Genomic DNA, 19003 nt, shown 5'->3' with positions numbered 1-19003 from the left:
TAACTGAAAAACCACTGAGCAACAAAAGAAGAATTAACCTAGAATTTACATAAAAAGAGGATGTGGGAGTATGTAAAATAATGGATAAGCAAGAAAGAAGAATGGGAAAAGGAGGAAAGGAGAGGTAGAAGGGGAAAGTTAGATCACATAAAAGAGACACATGAAGAAGGGCTTTTATAATAGAGGGGGTGATAAGAGAAGGGCAATCACACCTAAATTTCACTCACATCTAAACTGGTCCAAAGAGGGAAAAATGCATCTATATACTCAATTGATAATAGAAATCTTTCTTTTCTAAAAGGGAAGAAGGAGGGAAAAGGAATAAAAGAAAGAAAGTGGGTGGGGTGATAAAAGGGTTGATAAAAGAAGGCAGTGGTCAGGAGGAAAACAGATTTTAGTGGAGGGACAAAGAACAAAGAGGGAAATAGGATGGAGAGAAATGCACAGTTTGTAGTAATATGAATATGAATGGGCTAAACTCACCCTAAAACAGAAGCAAATAGAATGGATTAGAAATTGCAATTCAACAATATGTTATTTATAAGAAACACACGTGAAAGAGAAATATGCAAACTCAGAATTAAAACACTGGAGCAGAAGCTATGATGCTTCAACTGAAGTAAAAAAAAAAAAGAAAAGGGTAGCAATCATGGAGATTGTAGAGAAGAAAATGACAAACCACCCCAGTATCTTTGCCAAGAAAATCCCAAAAGGCATCATGAAGAATTTAATATGATTGGAATGACTGAATAACAACAGCAACAATCATGATCTCAGACAAAATAAAATAAAAAATAAACCTAACTAAAAGGGATAAGCAGGAAACTACATCTTGCTAAAAGGCATTGTAGATAATAAAATACTAACAATATTAAATACATCTGTACCAAATGGCATAGCATCCAAATTCTTAAAGGAAAAGTTAAATGAATCATAAGAAGAAATAAACAGTAAAATTATATTAGTGGGGGACCTTATCTTTCTTCTCTTAGAGCTAGATAAATTTAAACATAAAATGAATAAGAAAGAAGTCAAAGATAGAATCTTAGAAAAGTTAGATATGATAGATCTCTGGAGAAAACTGAATAGATATAGAGAAGAATATATACTATTTTTTCTTAATTGCACATGGTATCTTCACAAAATTTACAAAAATATTTTAGGACACAAAACATCCCATAAATCAATGCAGAAAAGCAGAAATGTTAATTGCACACTTTCCAGGTTATGATATAATAAAAATTACACTTAAAAAGGCATGGAAGCATAGATTGAAAGCTGATTGAAAGCTAAATAAAATTTTATCTAATTTAATTTTAAAGGATGAGTAGATCAAAGAATAAACCACAGAAATAATAAATGTTTTTGTTAAAGAGAATGATGACAATGAGATAACATTACAAAATTTGTTGAGTGCCATGAAAGCATCATTTAGGGAAAATTTATATCTTTAAATGTGTATAACAATAAAAGACATAAAGAGAGGATTGATGAATTGGGCATTTTGAATTTTTTAATTCATAAAGAATTAAAGACTAGAAAAAGAACAAATAAGAAATCTTCAGTTAAACACTAAAATAGAAGTTATTAAAGTCAAAAGAGATTAGTAAAATTAAAAGTAAAAAAAAAATTGAAATAGTAATTAAAACTAGAAGCTAATTTTGTAAAAAAAGCCAAGTAAAAAAGTAAAAAACCAAGAAAATAAGTAAATCATTGATCAATCTGGTTAAAAAAAGGAAGAAGAAAACTAAATTTCCAGTATCAAAATGAAAAAGTGTGAATTCATCATCAGTAAAGATTAAGTTAAAGCAATTATTAGTTCCTATTTCCCCAAATTAAATACAATAAATCCAACAATCTAAGTAATACACACACACACACACACACACACACACACACACACACACTATAAATTGCTCAGATTAACAGAAGAGGAAATATAATACCCAAAGAATCCTATTTTAGGGAAAGAAATTTGTTATGGGACAGAACTTGAAACAAGGTGCTAAGTCAGTGGAATTGATAGAGACAATGGTTATTTAGTATGGTGCTTAACAGTTCTCTAGTTCAGTACATGTACTTAGTACTTACTATAGTTCTTCAGCTCTGACAAGCTCAGCCAGAAGGAGGAGGGAAAACCAGAGAAGTGATGGCAGGCTGTCCTCATTCACTTCTCCACTGAAACCAAGATCCCGAAGGCCTCCAGAAAAACTAGCTGAGCCCCAAGTGAAGGAGATAAGACTTTGAAGGAGACAGTAAAGGATTTGGACTTTAACACCTGGCTGCATTTGGGGTGATTACTGAACTGAAATGAAGGTGCCCCCAGAAGCCCCCCAAGGAAACCTCAACAGAGAATATTACATTTTAGAGAGGATATTACAGAAATTGAACAAGCTATCAGCTCTCTAAGGAAAAAAAAAGCACTAGGACCAGATGGATTTAGAAGTATATTCTGCTAAACATTTAGTGAAAAATTAAGCACAATACTCTGTAAAGTACTTTTTTCAAAAATAGGTAAAGAAGGAGTCTTACAACATTATTTTTATGCCACAAATATGGTTTTGATAACTAAATCAGGGAAAAGCAAAAACAGAGAAAGAAATCTGTATATCAATTTTCTTGATGAATATTGATGTAAAAATTTAAATAAAATACTTTTAAGGTGATTACAGCAGTATATTTCGAAGATCATATACTATGATTAGGTGGAATTTATACCATGAATAAGGGGATAGGTCAGCATAATTGATTATATAAAGAACAACAATCATATGACCATTTCAGTTGATATAGAAAAGACCTTTTACAAAACACATTGCTATTAAAAACATTAAAAAACATAGAAATCAGTGGAACCTTTCTGAAAATGATAAGTAATTATTTAAAATAAGAGCAAGCATTATCTGTACTGAGGATAAATCTGAAGTCTTTTCAACAAAATCAGGAGTAAAGCATGCACACCTGTTATTACCATTATTGTACAATATTAGGTTAAAAATTAGGTTAAAAATATAAGCCATATCCATAGGAAAATAAAATAAAAAGAAATTGAAGAAATTAAAATAGGTAATGAAAAAACAAAGCCATCACTTTTTTGCAAATGATATGATGGTATATGTAGAGAACTCTTGAGAATCAACTGAAAGACTAGTTGAAACAATTAACAATTTCAGCAAAATTGCAGGATATAAAACAAATCCTCAATAAAATAAAAAAATCACAATTCCACCTAAATGGACTTATTGATTCAATGCCATGTCAAGCAAATTATCAAAAATTACTTTATAGAACTAGAAAAAATATAATAAAATTCATCTGGAAGAACAAAAGCTCAAGATATCAAGGGAACTGATGAAAACAGTGAGAACAAAGATAGACTAGTAGTTCCAGATTTTAAACTATATTATAAGGCAGTAATCATCAAAACACTTTGGCACTGGTTAAGAAATAGAGTGATGGATCAGTGGTAAAGAATAGATGCATAATACACAGTACTAAATGACCATAATGCTTTAATGTTTGATCAACCCAAAGATCCAACCTTTTGGATTAAGAACTTAACATTTGACAAAATGCTGGGACAATTGGGAAGCAGTTTGCAGAAACTAAAGACAGATCAGCATCTCACATGCATACCAAAAAAAAGTCAAAATAAATAAACAATTTAGACATAAAGGGTGATATAAGCAAATTAGAGGAGCATGGAAAAAATACACCTGTCAGATCAATAGATAATGGGAAAATTTATGACCAAACAAAATTTATAAAGGATTATGGGAAGTAAAATAGAAACTTTCAATCACATGAAATTAACCCTTGCATAACCTTTTCCAAATTTTCCCCTCCTTCCCCCCAGTCCCTACCCTAGCTAGCAGGTAGTCCAATATATGTTAAATATGTTGACATACATATTAGTTCCAATAGGTGTATACATATTTATACAGTTATCTTACTGCACAAGAAAAATCAGATCAAGAAGGAAGAAAAAGAAAAAGAAAGAAAACAAAATGCAAACAAATAATAACAGAAAGAGTGAGAATGCTATGTTGTGTTCCACACTCTGTTCCCATGGTTCTCTCTCTGGGTGTACATGGCTCTCTTCATCACTGCACAAGTGGAACTGGTTTGAATCATCTCTTTGTTGAAGAGAGCCACATCCATCAGAATTGATCATTATATAATCTTGTTGCCATGTATAATGATCTCCTGGTTCTGCTTATTTCACTTAGCATCAGTTCATGTAAGTCTCTCCAAGCCTCTCTGAAATAACCCTACTGCTCTATGTTCTGTTAGTATAGCTCTCTATCTCAATATCTTTTATCCTAAGGAGGGCATAAATAGGAATTTTCAGAAAATCAAATTTGTCAAAATTTACACAAAAATGCTCTAAATTACTACTGTTTAGAGAAACAGATTAAAACAACTCTGGGTTACCATCTCACAGCTATTAAATTAATTAATATGGCAGGAAAAGAAAATGACAAGTGCTGGAGGCTGTGTAGAAAAATTGGGACACATTCATTGTTATAACTATGAACAAGTCTACACGTTCTGGAGAACCATTTAGAAGTATGTCCAAAGGGCAATCAAACTGTGCATACCCTTTGATGAGTTTTCCTAGCATCAGACCCACCCAGCACAATCTACTGCTGCATTACCCAGCTGCCCCAGATTAGAGTGTGAGATGTTTGACAGCAGGAACTGTCTCACTCTTTTTATTTCTATTTCTAGTATGGAGCATACAGTAAATGCTTAATATGTGCCCATTCATTCATTCATCTAGGCCCTCTGCTACTGGCATTTCTAGAGCTGATGGGTTCTGTTGTTGCCATCTCTGTTAGAGAGAAAAAGACCTCACAGGTCATCTAGGGCCACCCTTTCCTTTATCATGTAGATGGGGAAAAAGAGACAAAGGTAAGGTGACTTGTTGTATAGATTACACAGATCAAATAGCAGAGTCAGTATTCAAACTGAGGTTCTTGGATTCCATATTGGCTTCCCATTAAATTGGCTATAGACAGGATACTCAATCCTCCCTTAGAAATCAAAATCTTTTCTTAGGTCTCTGCTTTATGTTATTTGTTGTTCTTACCAACAAGGACCATGATTCATTCTTTCATCTCATTAAGTGGGCCAGGTGCACACTTGTACATATCAGTCATCTTTCTCACAATTTGACTAAAATTTCTTTTACAAAGTGGGGATCAAAATGTGGATCATAGACTGGTATATCTAAGGTCTTCTAGAGGTCATCTTGTCAAAATCTCTCATTTAACAGAAAAAGAAACTGAGAAACAAAAGGATTAACCCTTTTTAAACTTCTGGCTCAAGGGCATATCAGTAATAAATGGCAGAACTAGGATTAAAACCTTGGTCCTCTGACTCTCCTACTCAGAAGTCTTTTCACTGTACCGTATTTCTTCCCCATGCTAAGAAGACATGTTCATATATTTGTTTGTTCTTGATGGGATTAGAGGTACACACAAACACACACACAAAGACACATCTGTTTTTGTTTTTAATCCTGTTCTGAGCTGACATAAAGTCAGGCATCTATGTGAGTCTTATTTGAGAAAAGAAATAAAAATCCATTCCTCTTCTTTTCTAGTCGCCAACAATTACTTTTTGATAAATTCATTCTTTGGTGTTTTGACATGATGGGTTTTGCCCATTTACAGAGATATAGATTAAGATAAAAATTCTGGATATTCATGTGCTGTAAAAATTATGATAACATGATGTGGGATTAAAATAGTTAAATATTTTAATTTCAGAGTAGTTGAATTAAATTTTGGTAGTTTGGGAAGCTCTGGGGACAACCCCGCATATTGCAATGACAGATTGGGATTAGAATTTTCCCAGCAGATGTCTGTCTGTCTGTCTCTCTCTCTTTCCCTCTCTCCCCTCCTTAATTCTCGTCCTCCTCCTCCTCCTCTTCTTCCTCCTTTTCCTCCTCCTCTTCTTCCTTCTTTTCCTCCTCCTCCTCCTCCTCCTCCTCCTCCTGCTCTTCCTCTTCTTCTTCCTCCTCTCTGTCTCTCTCTGTCTCTCTGTCTCTGTCTCTCCCCTCCCTCTCATCCAGACATTGCTTGAATCCTATATTTTTCAAACATAACAGTTCCATCATAGCAAATCTTTTTTTGTCATTATAGACATGGAGAAACTTATAAGAATACTTTATTGACATTTCAACCTAAGTACAATTTAAATACATGTGATTAGAAAATATATAACCAAGTTCCACTCATGATAGACAGAAACAGAGGCAGGATCTGTGATTTTCCTGGTTCAACATGAGGAAACTTCTTTCCCAATGCATTTTAGTATTCCCTGAAATTTATAATTTTGGAGTTGCCTAAAAACACTGACAGGTTGAGTGAGATGGCTGGGATTACACACAGGACAGTGTTGATGCCTTCCCAGATGGTTCAAGAGAGCTGTTGGTCAAATTTTTGTATGAGCATTTACATCTTGGAAATCAGCAAAAGATATAAAAGCAGCGCTTGATTTATTGTTTTGTTGATAGTCTAGAGTCAAGGAACTGTTGGGGAAAATATTGTTATTGTTGCAAATTTAATTTAAAATAGTGTCATATGTATCTCCAGAGTTAGGATTGCAACCAAGGTCTTTTTTGAGCCCCAGTGATGCCGTACCTCTGAAATCTAGAAGTATTTGAAGGGGCAGCCATGTTGAAGACTTTTACTTTATCCTACTCTTTCAAAGGATGTAAAAGTAGAATTCAAAAATTGACTTTGTCTTTTTTTACATGAAAATGGGAGCACCCAAGTCCAGGAAGATGTTTGTGTAAAGACAGAGCAACATCAGACCTGCCCAAAAGCTTTATGGAGCCCTGTACCCCCTGATACTTGGTTAAACTCTCAAACACACAATCAGGGATAGATTTGGGGCAAAAGACAACAGACAAGGTGAATCATGTCACCCTCCCCAATCCCTCTCCAAGTGCTGTTGTTTGATCAGTCATTGTTTCCTATGTTATTGAGTCATATGGAGTGGCCATGGGGACATTGACAGGTTGGAATACAGAACATTTCATGTTAACCCAGTTTCTTACTGGAAGCCCTTGTTCCTTTGCATAAGTGACACCCAGACTGTCCTTTCTTATCCTCCAATGGTGGGAATCTTTTAAAGAACAATTAATGGGTTGTTACCTCATAATGTCTTTCTTAATCATCTTAGCTGTGAATGAACTCTTCCTCTTGAAATCATATTATATGACTTTCTATCTTACTTATGGGTATACGTGTGGTATACCATAGCAGAATGGAAGCTTTTTGAGGAGAGGGATTTAATGTTATTATTTTTTATCTTTGTATTCTTATTATCCCATAGGTAGTCTAACATGGTGAGCTAACTTCAGAGTCAGAAAGACCTGTCTTTGACAGACACTATTTTTTGACTTAGAGTGAAATCACATAGTCAACCACCTTTTCCTCCTACCCTGTCCAATTCTATAGCTTCTAGCATAATGTCTTCTGTATGATGTAGCCACTTAATAGAGTTATTAAATTAAATTACACAGAAATATCTAGAATATTATTGTTTTAATATTTTCTGAATGGCAGTTTCAAAGTCAATCCATGCCCAAACTCAAGAAGCATGCTTTGGTATGGAAAATGATGAGATATTATAAGGTCTCTAAAAAGAGAGTGATATATTTGTTAAATAATGTCACTATTTTAACATATTAGAAGTCTTAGTATTGCTTTAAAATTCTTATAGCTTATATCATAAATCCTGACTCTAAATTCAAAGTTTTAACACAGAGGTTACCTATTCCAATATCTTTATTTTATAAATGAGGAAACTGAGTTCCAATGAGATTAAGTGCCTTGCTCAGGTTCAAATGCATAGCCCTGCTAAGAGGTAGGTTATGTTTTGAAATAAGAATGGTATGACTCAATACCAAACATTAGAAAGCAAAATGTAAGTGCAGATTCCTATGTTAAAAGATGGGCAGGTGTTAGATGCCAGCCTTAACTGTTAATATGTCATATTGCAATTGTAATTTTAAGGGACTGAATTTCAGAGTTTTCATTTATATTTCCCATCAGACCCTTCAAAACATGAGTGGATGCTACCCAAGCTCTTCAGGGGTAGAAAGAGAACCCTGGATTTATTGGCAGTTTTTTTAATCTGTTGTTAATAAACTTGAAAGAATGCAGCCCTGTCTAATAAACACATCAAACTAATGGGGAACAGAGCAGTTCAGAAGAGTGTTTGTTGTTTGGTGTTTGAATTTCAGTCAGAATTACTCTGCGACGAGGAGGCCTGTTGCATTTATTAGCAACGCAAGTCCCTGTGATTCTGTGCCAGGGCCCTTTGGCTCATTCCAACAAATGCTGGCAGGGCTACAGGACTGATAAATGCTTACATCCTCAGTACTAAAAAAGAAAAGGGAAAAAATGCAGCCTCAAAATCAGACCATGAGATTGGATAAGAATTCCCAAGTGCCATTTTGGATTGTGCTCTATATAGTGACCCTATGAATAGAAACCAACTGATTGAGAAACAGTAGAGTCTTTTTTTTTAATTGAAGAAGCCTTTAGCTATGCAGATGGCAAATGGGTATCATCCAGCTTGGCTTTGTCTTTTTTCTTTTAATTTTTGAGTTAGAGTTGCTTTCTTCTCAATCTTTAGATTTCTTTCATTTCCTCTCCCTAACTAATCTTCTCCTTTCCCTCCACCCCCATTTTGGTTAGTCTATAGTAAGCATGGCTTCACGCTTTGCTAGATTCCATGGTTTTCTCTCCTCAGTTTCCTAAGTGTGGCAGCCTGGTGACAAAGCTAATCCAGCTGAGTTTAAAATTAGGTTGTTTGTCTAGGAAATGATTGATGGTATGCTCATTAACATGCAGTATACAGTATATAGCAACAGTATAGAAACATTTCAATTTAAGGGAAATAACTGGCAACAAAAATTTCAGAGGTTTATAGACTTGAAGCTGAAAGGGACCTTGAAAGTCTGTTAGTTCAAAACATTCACTTTACAGCTGAAGAAATTGGGACCTAGTGTAGTCAAGTGATCTGTCTCAGGTCATAAAGGTCATTAGTGGCAGGTTCAGAATTTGAATTCAAGTATCACGAATGTAGATCTACCACTCTTTCCAATATATCAGGATGTTTTTCCAGTGCAGAGGCTTAGAACATGGAAATCTTTAAAGTATTTGATAAGATGAATCTTAGCTTTTCTGGACATGTCCTTCCTCATCTCTACTTGGAAACATGTCTGGTCAACAGGATATCAGAGTATGGTGACTTCTGTGGTTTCAGGCACCCACCAAGGCTAAGTGGGCTCCAAATGTGTAGGATGAAACTTTTCATGGCACCGGACAGGAAAATATATCAGGCAAACTGCCACCAATCTAGTATCATGGGAGGAGGGAAGTGTGTTATTGAGGAAGTTGAGATATAGGGCCTTCAGAGAAACCACATCAAGAAAATGTTCTTATAACATCCTGTATTCTTAGAAAATATTCTAAATAATAGAATTCTTAATTTACGGGATTGTATGATATAAAGAAAAGAATGATAGGTTTGGAAGGGAGAGGAAAAGGAACAAACATTTATTAAGCACCTACTATGTGGCAAGTTTTTTACCATTATTATGTAATTTGATCCTCTCAACAAACCTAGAGGGGATGTGCTATTATTATCTCCATTTTAAAGATGAGGAAACTGAGGCAAATCAGAGATGAATTAATTTGCTTAGAGTCATATAGCTAATGCCAAATATTATTTCTGGTCAATGTGATTCTAAATCTGGTGCTCTAACTGCTGTGCTACCTACTTGCCTCAAGGGATCTGAGTTCAAATACTAGCTTTACCTCTTATTACCAATGTGATCTAACTTTTCTACTGAATGAAGGAATGAGACTCAGTGACTTCTAAAAGTCACTTTTAGCTTTAAAGCTATGATTTTACAAATCTCTGTATCTAGGGTCTCAATGATTTTATTCTTGAATTGATGCACTTCTATTCTTCTTTGGATCTCAGTTTTTCCTCTGTAATATGAAGAATTTGAGCTGGATGACCTGTAATTCTTCCCCATTTTAAGTGCTAGGCTTCTATTTTTAAATAAAACGGTCTTACTTATTTCAGTAGCCTTTTTCTTTGAGGGAAAAAATAGTGAAATAAGTCCCTCAATCTTAGAGGACATAGTATCCAGTGAAAATATCATCTAATGGGGTGAAGGAATCCTAGAAAACTAGGGAAAGTGGTGTTATAGTCAAATAATAAGCAGAAAGGGTGGGGCATTTTGTTCATCCTACCTTCCTACTCCCTCTTCTCTTTGTACCCTCGGGGGTACAAGTCAAGATATTCTCAAATGGAATAAAGCCTTGAAATGTTCTCTTATTAGAGAAGTTGTGATATTTTGTGATCTGCAAGTGCTGACTGAAGCCAGTCAAACTGTAGAATATAGGTTGTCCATTTCCCTTGTTAGTCCATCAACTTAGTTGTATTTCTTGCTTTGGTTAATTTGTTTGAGACTGTTTCTTGGGTCCTGTTGTAGGCTCAGGATTGACTAGACTATTGGTCTTAAGACGTTTTGACCAATAATCTATATTAACCAATATTGGAAACTAAATTTTCCTAAACATAGCTCTCTGTTGACAAGAGAGGGGCAGTGAGAAAGATGAAGAAAGAAGGACAGAGTGCTACAGATAGATATGGGGGGAGACAGAGAGAGAGAGAGAGAGAGAGAGAGAGAGAGAGAGAGAAAGAGAGAGAGAGAACACAAAAAGAAAAATCACCACATATTTTTTGATGAGAAATGTTCTTTAAGGACTAGTTTTCTGCAGACATAAGTCTTTGGAGTACTGAGATTGCTCCATCCAATTGCAGAAAGTGACTCCTGGTCACTTTTAATAAAAGCCATGCTAGCAGCCTCCCATGTCTCCCTGCTTGCTCGCTTGTCTTCCAAACCAAAAGAAAGTTGATTACTTGCAGCTCATCCTTTGAAAACTGCCTATTCATATTCATTGGCTATTTTTAAAAAATGACTTTTGCTATTTTGCTATTATATATTTTAACAATTTCCTATTTAGCATAACATAAATAAAAAAATATGTAAAGATTTTCTCCCTAATTCTAGAGCTTGACTTTTCCACAGCTGTCATCAATATTCAACAATTTTTTTATTCAACAGGTATTTATTGAAAAGCCAGGTAACCAAGAATGGATATACTCATTTTTAGTTCCTACTGCTCAGGAAGATGATATAGTAAGTAGTGCACTACTTGAATTTGAGAGTGCTGAACTCTGAGAGGACTAAACGTGATATGAGTTGTCTACACTAACTCTATCACCAGTATGGTGAGCTCCACGGAACAAGATGGTCTGCTGCCCAAGATGAGATGAACTAGTTGAAGTTGGGAAAAGACTGAGTCAGATCTTGATGCCAATCAGCAGTGGGAAGGAAGGAAATAAGTGGGGAGGGTAGAAGAAAAGAAGGAAGAAAGAAGTAGGGAGTGGGATAAATTGAAGGAAGGAAGAATAGAGGAGGGAAGGAAGGAATGAAAGTAAGGGAGTTGATGAAATAAAGGAAGAAAGAAGGAAGAAAGAAAGGGAAAGAGGGAGGGAGGGAGGGAGGAAGGAAGCAAAAAATAGAGAGGGTGAATGAAAGGAAAGTACATGAAAGCAAGGAAGGAAAAAGAAGGAAAGAGAATGGAGACAGAGAAAGGAAAAAAGGAAGGAAGTAAGGAAAGAAGAAAGGAGGGAAAGAAGGAATGAAGGGAAGAAGGAAGGAAGAGAGGGAGGAAGGAAGATTCACTATTTAAAGGAATATGCCAATAAAACTTTAATTGCCTGACAGGCTGAATTTGGAGGTTTTTCATCAACCCAGGTTACAATCAGCATATAAACTTTTATTTATATATACAGAGAGCAGGTTATTAAAATTATTATGAGATTGAGAATGCTTCCTCAGATCTCATTTTCCTTATAACTTTCACTGGGACTCTACCTGGGCTTTTGTTTCTATGGATTCTACTTCAATCCCTCACCTCACACCCTTCTTAAAATTCTTCCTATTTAGACACAGCCCTAGAAAATCATGTAAACCTTATATTGTAATAAAGCAAAACATTTTAGTTACATCAGAAAGTAAAACAGCATTGTAATACTATTGTAATAATAGGCCAGGGGTGTGCCCAAGTTAACTTAAACCAGCTCAGATGAGTCAGTTGTTACATATTTAATGTTAACATTTATATTTTAGAAATCCACAGATGCTACAATCAGGACCTGATTTATTGTTTTCTTGATTAACTAGACTTAAGAAAGTAATGGAGAAAATGTTAATTGTGCCATTTAAGCCAGAGTATCATGACTACAACTATTCCCTTTAGAAATCATTTGTTAAATAGTTGCTAGCACACTACTGAATATAACAGCAGAAAGTATCAGTCATCAGAGGCTGGTATCTGTACTCTTCCCACTCCTTATGCCACTTCTCAGAAATGGAAGGCAAGGACTTGTGTTTCCTATTCTTTTAAAATATTCCATATTACATGATTTTCCATTCAGAGTCCCCCTTGACCATCAGCAGCTGTCTCTTACACCTCTCAGATTGGCTAAGATGACAGGAAAAGATAATGACGAATGTTGAAAGGGATGTGGGAAAACTGGGACACTGATACATTGTTGGTGGAATTGTGAATGAATCCAACCATTCTGGAGAGCAGTTTGGAGCTATGCTCAAAAAATTATCAAACTCTGCATACCCTTTGATCCAGTGATGTTTCTACTGGGTTTCTATCCCAAAGAGATCTTAAAGGAGGAAAAAGGACCCACATGTGCAAAATGTTTGTGGCAGCTTTTTTTGTAGTGGCAAAGAACTGGAAACTGAGTGGATGCCCTTGGAGAATGGCTGCATAAATTATGGTATATGAATGTTATGGAATATTATTGTTCTATAAGAAATGATCAGAAGGATGATTTCAGAAAGGCCTGGAGAGACTTACATGAACTGATGTTGAGTGAAAATGAGCAGAACCAGGAGATACACGGCAACCACAAGACTATAAAATGGTTAATTCTGATGAACGTGGCTCTCTTCAACAATGATATAATTCAAACCAATTCCAATTGTTTAGTAAAGAAGAGAATCAGCTACAGCCAGAGAGAGAACTATGGGAAATGAGTATGAACCACAACATAGCATTTCCACCCTTTTTGTTATGGTTTACTTGCATTTTTGTTTTCCTTCTTGGGTTTTTCTTTCTTTCTAGATCTGATTTTTCTTGTGCAGCAAGATATGTATACATATATTGGATTTAACATATACTTTAACATATTTAACATGTATTGGATTACCTGCCATCTGGGGGAGAGGGTGGGAGGAAGGAGGGGAAAAGTTGCAACAGAAAGTTTTGCAAAGATCAATGTTGGAAAATTACCCATGGATATGTCTTGAAAGTAAAAAAAGTATAATAAAAAATAAAAAAGAAAGACTATTGGATTGAGTCAAAAAAGTAAAATAAATATTTGTATTATTTTTCATATTTTTCTTCTAATTTCCCTTTTTTGTTTTTTGTTTTTGCTTTTTGTTTTGTTTTTATTAAAAACAGAATTAAAAAAATAAAAACAGAAAAGGAAAATAAAACAAAACAAAACAGAACCTTGTTATATGTCCAGCAGAACATCAGGGAGGATTCAAAATATATAACAATAAATTACCAGTTCAAAAAAGGATATATAATAGTAGAAGAAATTACATTCAAGAGTGTCCATCCTTTTTTCCTTTTCCCTTTTTTCCTTTCCCCTTTTATTCTTTTTCCTCCTTTCATTCCCCTCTACATCTCTCCCAAGCAGGCTATAGATAAGCAAGTATATATTTATGTATTCACACACACACACACACACACACACACACACACACACACTTTGCTTTAATTCTACTCCTTAACTTGGTATTAATTAAGCTTCTTTCACCTACGGATCCCTCCCTTGCCTTTCCCCCCACAGTTTGCTTCCCCCTCTACCCATCCCTCCCCACTTATTTCTTTATAGATTTTGGAGGGTGTTATACCCTTCCCTGTATAGGTAGTGTTGCCTATTTAATCCATTCCTGATTGTAGGAATAGTTTTTCAGAACTGTAAGCCTTCCTCTCCACCCCCCTTAATACCTCTGTATCCATTCTTCCTCTGCACCTCATTTGTATAACATAATTACTATTTTTACTTTAATTCTGTCCCAATCTTTTATTTGAGTTACCCTATTATTGATATCAATACTAAACATAGGGCATACAGTTTCATATAAAACAAAACAAATAATTTGTCCATGTTAAATTCTTTGAAATTGATCTTTGATATTGATTATTATATGCTAAATTTTCTATTTGGTTTGATTTATAGAAGATCCTGAAAATTTGCAAGTTGATTGAATATCCATTTTTTTCATTCAATATTTTGGATAATTTTGTTGGATTGATATTTTTGGCTACAGGCCTCGTTCTTTTGATTGCCAGTTTATATGATTCTAGGACCTGTGATCTTTTATTGTGGCTGCTACCAAGTCTTGTACAATTCTAATTGTAGTTCCAGAGTATTGTAATTGTTTTATTTTGTTTTGTTTTTCTTGTTTCTTGCAAAACTTTCCCTTTCATTTGAGGGTTTCAAAATTTGGAGATATTATTCCTATGTGTTTTGCAGAAAGAATCTCTTTGAGGTGATAATTGGTGAATTTTTTTTCTATTTCTACTTTCCTCTCCTGTTTTATCACTCCAGAACAATTTTCTTGGATTATATCTTGCATTATTGTGTCAACGTTCTTTTTTTGGTCACAGTTTTCAAGTAGTCCAATTATTCTTATATTTTCTCTTCTTGATCTATTCTCCAAACCTATACTTTTTCTAACAAGACATTTTGTTCTATTTTTTAATTCTTTATAATCTATTTTGTTATTTCTTGGTCTCTTATAGTTTCACTGGCTTCCCCTTGCCCAATTCTAATTTCCATGGAATTCTTTTCTCTGTGAGACTTTGTATTTCCTTTTCTAGTTGGTTAATTTGTTCATAATCTTCTTTTTTATTTTTATTTTTTCCTCAATGTGTCTTATTTGATTTTTAAATTCTTTCTTGAGTTCTATAAATTCTCTCTGAGCAGGGAGCCCTTTAATGTTTCTCTTTGGTATAGGAGAAATTATTATTTTTTTTATGTCAGTGTCCTCCTCTGAAGGTTTGAGTTTCTGTCATTCCTATTGAAGCTCCTGCCACACCAAGCTTATCCCAGGGTTCCCTTTGGTGTTTCTAGGGAGCTAGCCTAAAGGTGTTTGCACTTCATACTGGGTAATTCCAGGCCTGGTGTCCTTTTTTTTTTTTGGTTCTCCTTAGGTTGTACCCTTATTTTGCCTCAAGTCTTCTTGATTTTTCACTAGTCTATGTTTGTCTTGAGGGGTAAATTTATTCTATTTGTGGGGAAAACTGGAGAGCTTGAAATTTACTGACCTACTTTGCCATCTTCTTAGAATCTCCCCTTCCCCCCTTATATAAATTTAGGGGAAAGAGATGTGTACTGGTGCATTTAGTTCTTTCTAATGGTTCCTAAAATCTGGATCCTGTGCTCCCAAAGGATGAGGATCTAGGGTATTATTGGGAAAAATGTGGAAGGGTTTACTTCAGTCCAAAGACCTTGAATTATCTGGCACTAGTTTGGAATGTTTGGATAACGTGTGAAGAAAATCACTATTCTATAACCCTGAGCAGGTTCCTTACCTTTTGCCTCACTTTTATTTTTTATAAAATAGGGATAATAATAACAACTACCTTAGAGTTGTTGTGAGAATAAAATGAGATGGTACTTATGAGATGCTTTGAAAATACTAGTTGCTAGTATTATTAAACATATAATAACAAATTACTATTATTAAAAACAATTGCTCATAGACATTTGGTATACAATTTAATTATCATTTATTTTTATCAACAATAACCACCATCACTGCCACAGGTCTACTAGGCAGCTTGCCTCTTTGTTCAAGCGGATATCTATTTAATGCCTTTCTATGGGCAACTAATAAAATCTATTCCATTTATATCTTTGTTTTTTGTACTTGGATTATTTCCCAGGATTGTGTATATTTATACCACTGTTAGATTCTTTAATAAGGAAATAATTTCACTGTTAATTTTAGATGCTTAGAAGTTGCACACTAACTCTTTATTGTATCCCAACAATTCCTGGTGCAAAAAGAACTATTTTATTCTGTCTTTTTATCCAATATCTTGCATTGTACCTAGTTTATCTAAGGTTGCAGACCTCCCTGGGTGCCAATATTATCACCTGCCAAAAGAAAGGGTTAAATCCAATTCACTTGCAAGTCAAGACATCACTTTCCTGAAGTCATTGGTCCTCTTCAAAAACAAAGGGTGACAAACATATTAAATGACAAATAGAGTTAAATGAACTCTAATATTTCTTCTAATGGACAAATAGATGGAATAGTAGATAGAGCACTGAATTTGGAATGAATTCAATCCCACCTACTAGCTATATAGCCATGAGCAACTTAAAAAAAAACCCCATGGTACCTCAGTTTCCTCATCTGTAGCAAAGCTTCCTAAACTGTGAGTCCTGAACCCATATGGGGTCTTATAAGTGAATATGGAGGTTGCATAATTATGATTTATTATCAGTAAATGTTTGATTTGTATACCCATTTTATATACCTATATACCTGGGGTAGTGTAAACATTTCTTGGGTGAGAAGGGGTTGGAGTGGAAAAAGTTTAAGAAGCCCTAATCTATAGAATAAGGCTTATTGTATTTGAAAATAAGGAGTTCCCTGTGAATGCCAGATATTGCTATGATGATTCTAAGGATGCAATCAATTATTGACAAATAAGATATATACAGGTTATATTGGAGAGGGAGGCCTCAGAGTGGAGACTTCTTCAGAAAAGAAAGGTGGTTGGGAAGGAAAAATCTGGAATTGACTTGTGGGTGAGTAGAACTGAGTTAATTGAATAAGATAAGCAAAGAAATAGAGACAAATAGTTGAATAAGGACACAGAGAAGCATGTACCATATAGATGTTAGATGGATAGATTGTTGATAGATATATAATGGATCAAAGACAGATGGATATTGGATTAGTGATAGATAGATAGTTAAATAGGTGGGTAGGTAGGGCAAATGGATAGGTAGGTGGACAGATAGATATGCAGGTTGGTAGATAAATATTGACTTTTTCATTTATCTTAAGAATTGGATTATTTTATTATAATTTAGTGATTCTCAAGTAATTCATTACTACTTGAGGATTTTCCATTTCTTAGTATATAATTGATTCCTTTTTTATTTTTACATCATTGGGTATTCTTTGATGTCTCATGACATAATGGATACTATCGATAGAAAAAAGGTAATTAAAATCACTAATGATTTTAAGCATCGAAATGGGGAATTGAATGTATAATTAGACGATCTGGGCTCAAATCACGGGTCTACCACTTAATTCTAGAACAAGTTATTTAAAATCTCTGGTTTCAGTTTACTCATTTACAAAATAGTAGATTGTACTATATGACTTTCCAGTTTTAAGCCTCAGATCCTATTAGCCTCATGGTAATGAGAGTGGTATACACATGCATTTTTAACAAATCAGAAAGCCACGGGGATTCATTTGCAGTCTATTCAGACCCCATTTTTAAGTGATATCATTGTCAGAAATTCAGGTTCCTCCAAGGTTTCTCACATGCACTTGGTAAGATATTAATAACATTAACTAGCAATTATATACTTTAACATTTGCAAAGTGCTTTACAATTATTTACTCTCTATCCTCACAACAACCTTGGAAAATATGTGCTATTATTATTCCCATTTTACAGATGAGGAAGCTGAGGCAAATAGAGGTTGTGATTTGCCCAGAGTCACACAACTAGTACATGTCTGAGGAAGGACTTGAAATTAGACTTTCCTCACTGCATACTGAATGCTCTATCCTTGATTGATTGAGCTGTCCTATGTTCCTTGACAGAGATAATCATAAAGATAACCTTGTTCAAAAATAATAGAACCTAATCTCCTTAAAAGCAAAGGCAATCTCACTTCTCTCTTTGTGTCTTTAGGAGCCCCTGCAATTTAAAAGGTGTCTGTAGAGTATGGTGACGGATTGATTGATTTAACAACCTTCTACCTATCAAGTAACTATAAATAGCTACCAGGAAAGTAGCAAATATTTCTTAAATGCATCTTAAGTAAGATTAAAACAGAGATATTTTCCCCCAAAGGTGATGTTTCTATCATGGAGATGACCTTCCCAAATCTTCTGTTTCTGTTGAGAACACATTCTTCCAAGAACCTGATTTGCAACCTTATATTCGTGATATGGGTTTGTGAACTGACTGGCATCTTGGGATTTGTAATTCAAAAAGCTTTCATTTGGACTTCCTTCTTTCCTCCCCCCACCCCACCCCCCATCTCTTTTCCTTTTGGACTCCCTCCTTCACTCCCTCTTTTTCTCCCTCCATCCCTCCTTCCCTCCCTTCCTGGCTCTCTGTCTCTGTCTCTCTGTCTCTCTCCCTTCCTCCCTGCTTCTCTCTCTCTCTCTCTCTTGCTCTCGCTCTCGCTCTCGCTCTCCCTTCTTCCCCCCACCCCCCATCTCTCCCTGCTAGAAATGCTGTGATCTCTCGTGTGTTGACTGTAGAATATTATCGAAATTCTGTCCAACTTTGTTTTTCAACCTGGGACAATTACTCTCTCCTTACACATCCTGGTGGCAAGTCTTCAGGCAAGACCACACTGGTGTCAGACTTGGTGTTGATCCCAGCAGGCTTTAGCCTACTGCAGCACACAATTCCTGAAATCAAGCAATCCACTAGCCTCTGCCTTCTTAGTAGCAAGACTAAAGGCAAGTACCACCATTCCTAGAATGCTCATGAAACTCTTAAAGACACTCATATAATATGTCAGAGAGGAACTGAAAAAAAAGAGGGAACTCGAGAGCTAAGTCAGAAAGAATCAGAAGAGATATGAAAAG

The sequence above is a fragment of the Sarcophilus harrisii genome, chromosome 6 (assembly GCF_902635505.1).
Source record: "Sarcophilus harrisii chromosome 6, mSarHar1.11, whole genome shotgun sequence".
Taxonomy (NCBI): domain Eukaryota; kingdom Metazoa; phylum Chordata; class Mammalia; order Dasyuromorphia; family Dasyuridae; genus Sarcophilus; species Sarcophilus harrisii.
Note: the sequence above shows the minus strand (reverse complement) of the source record.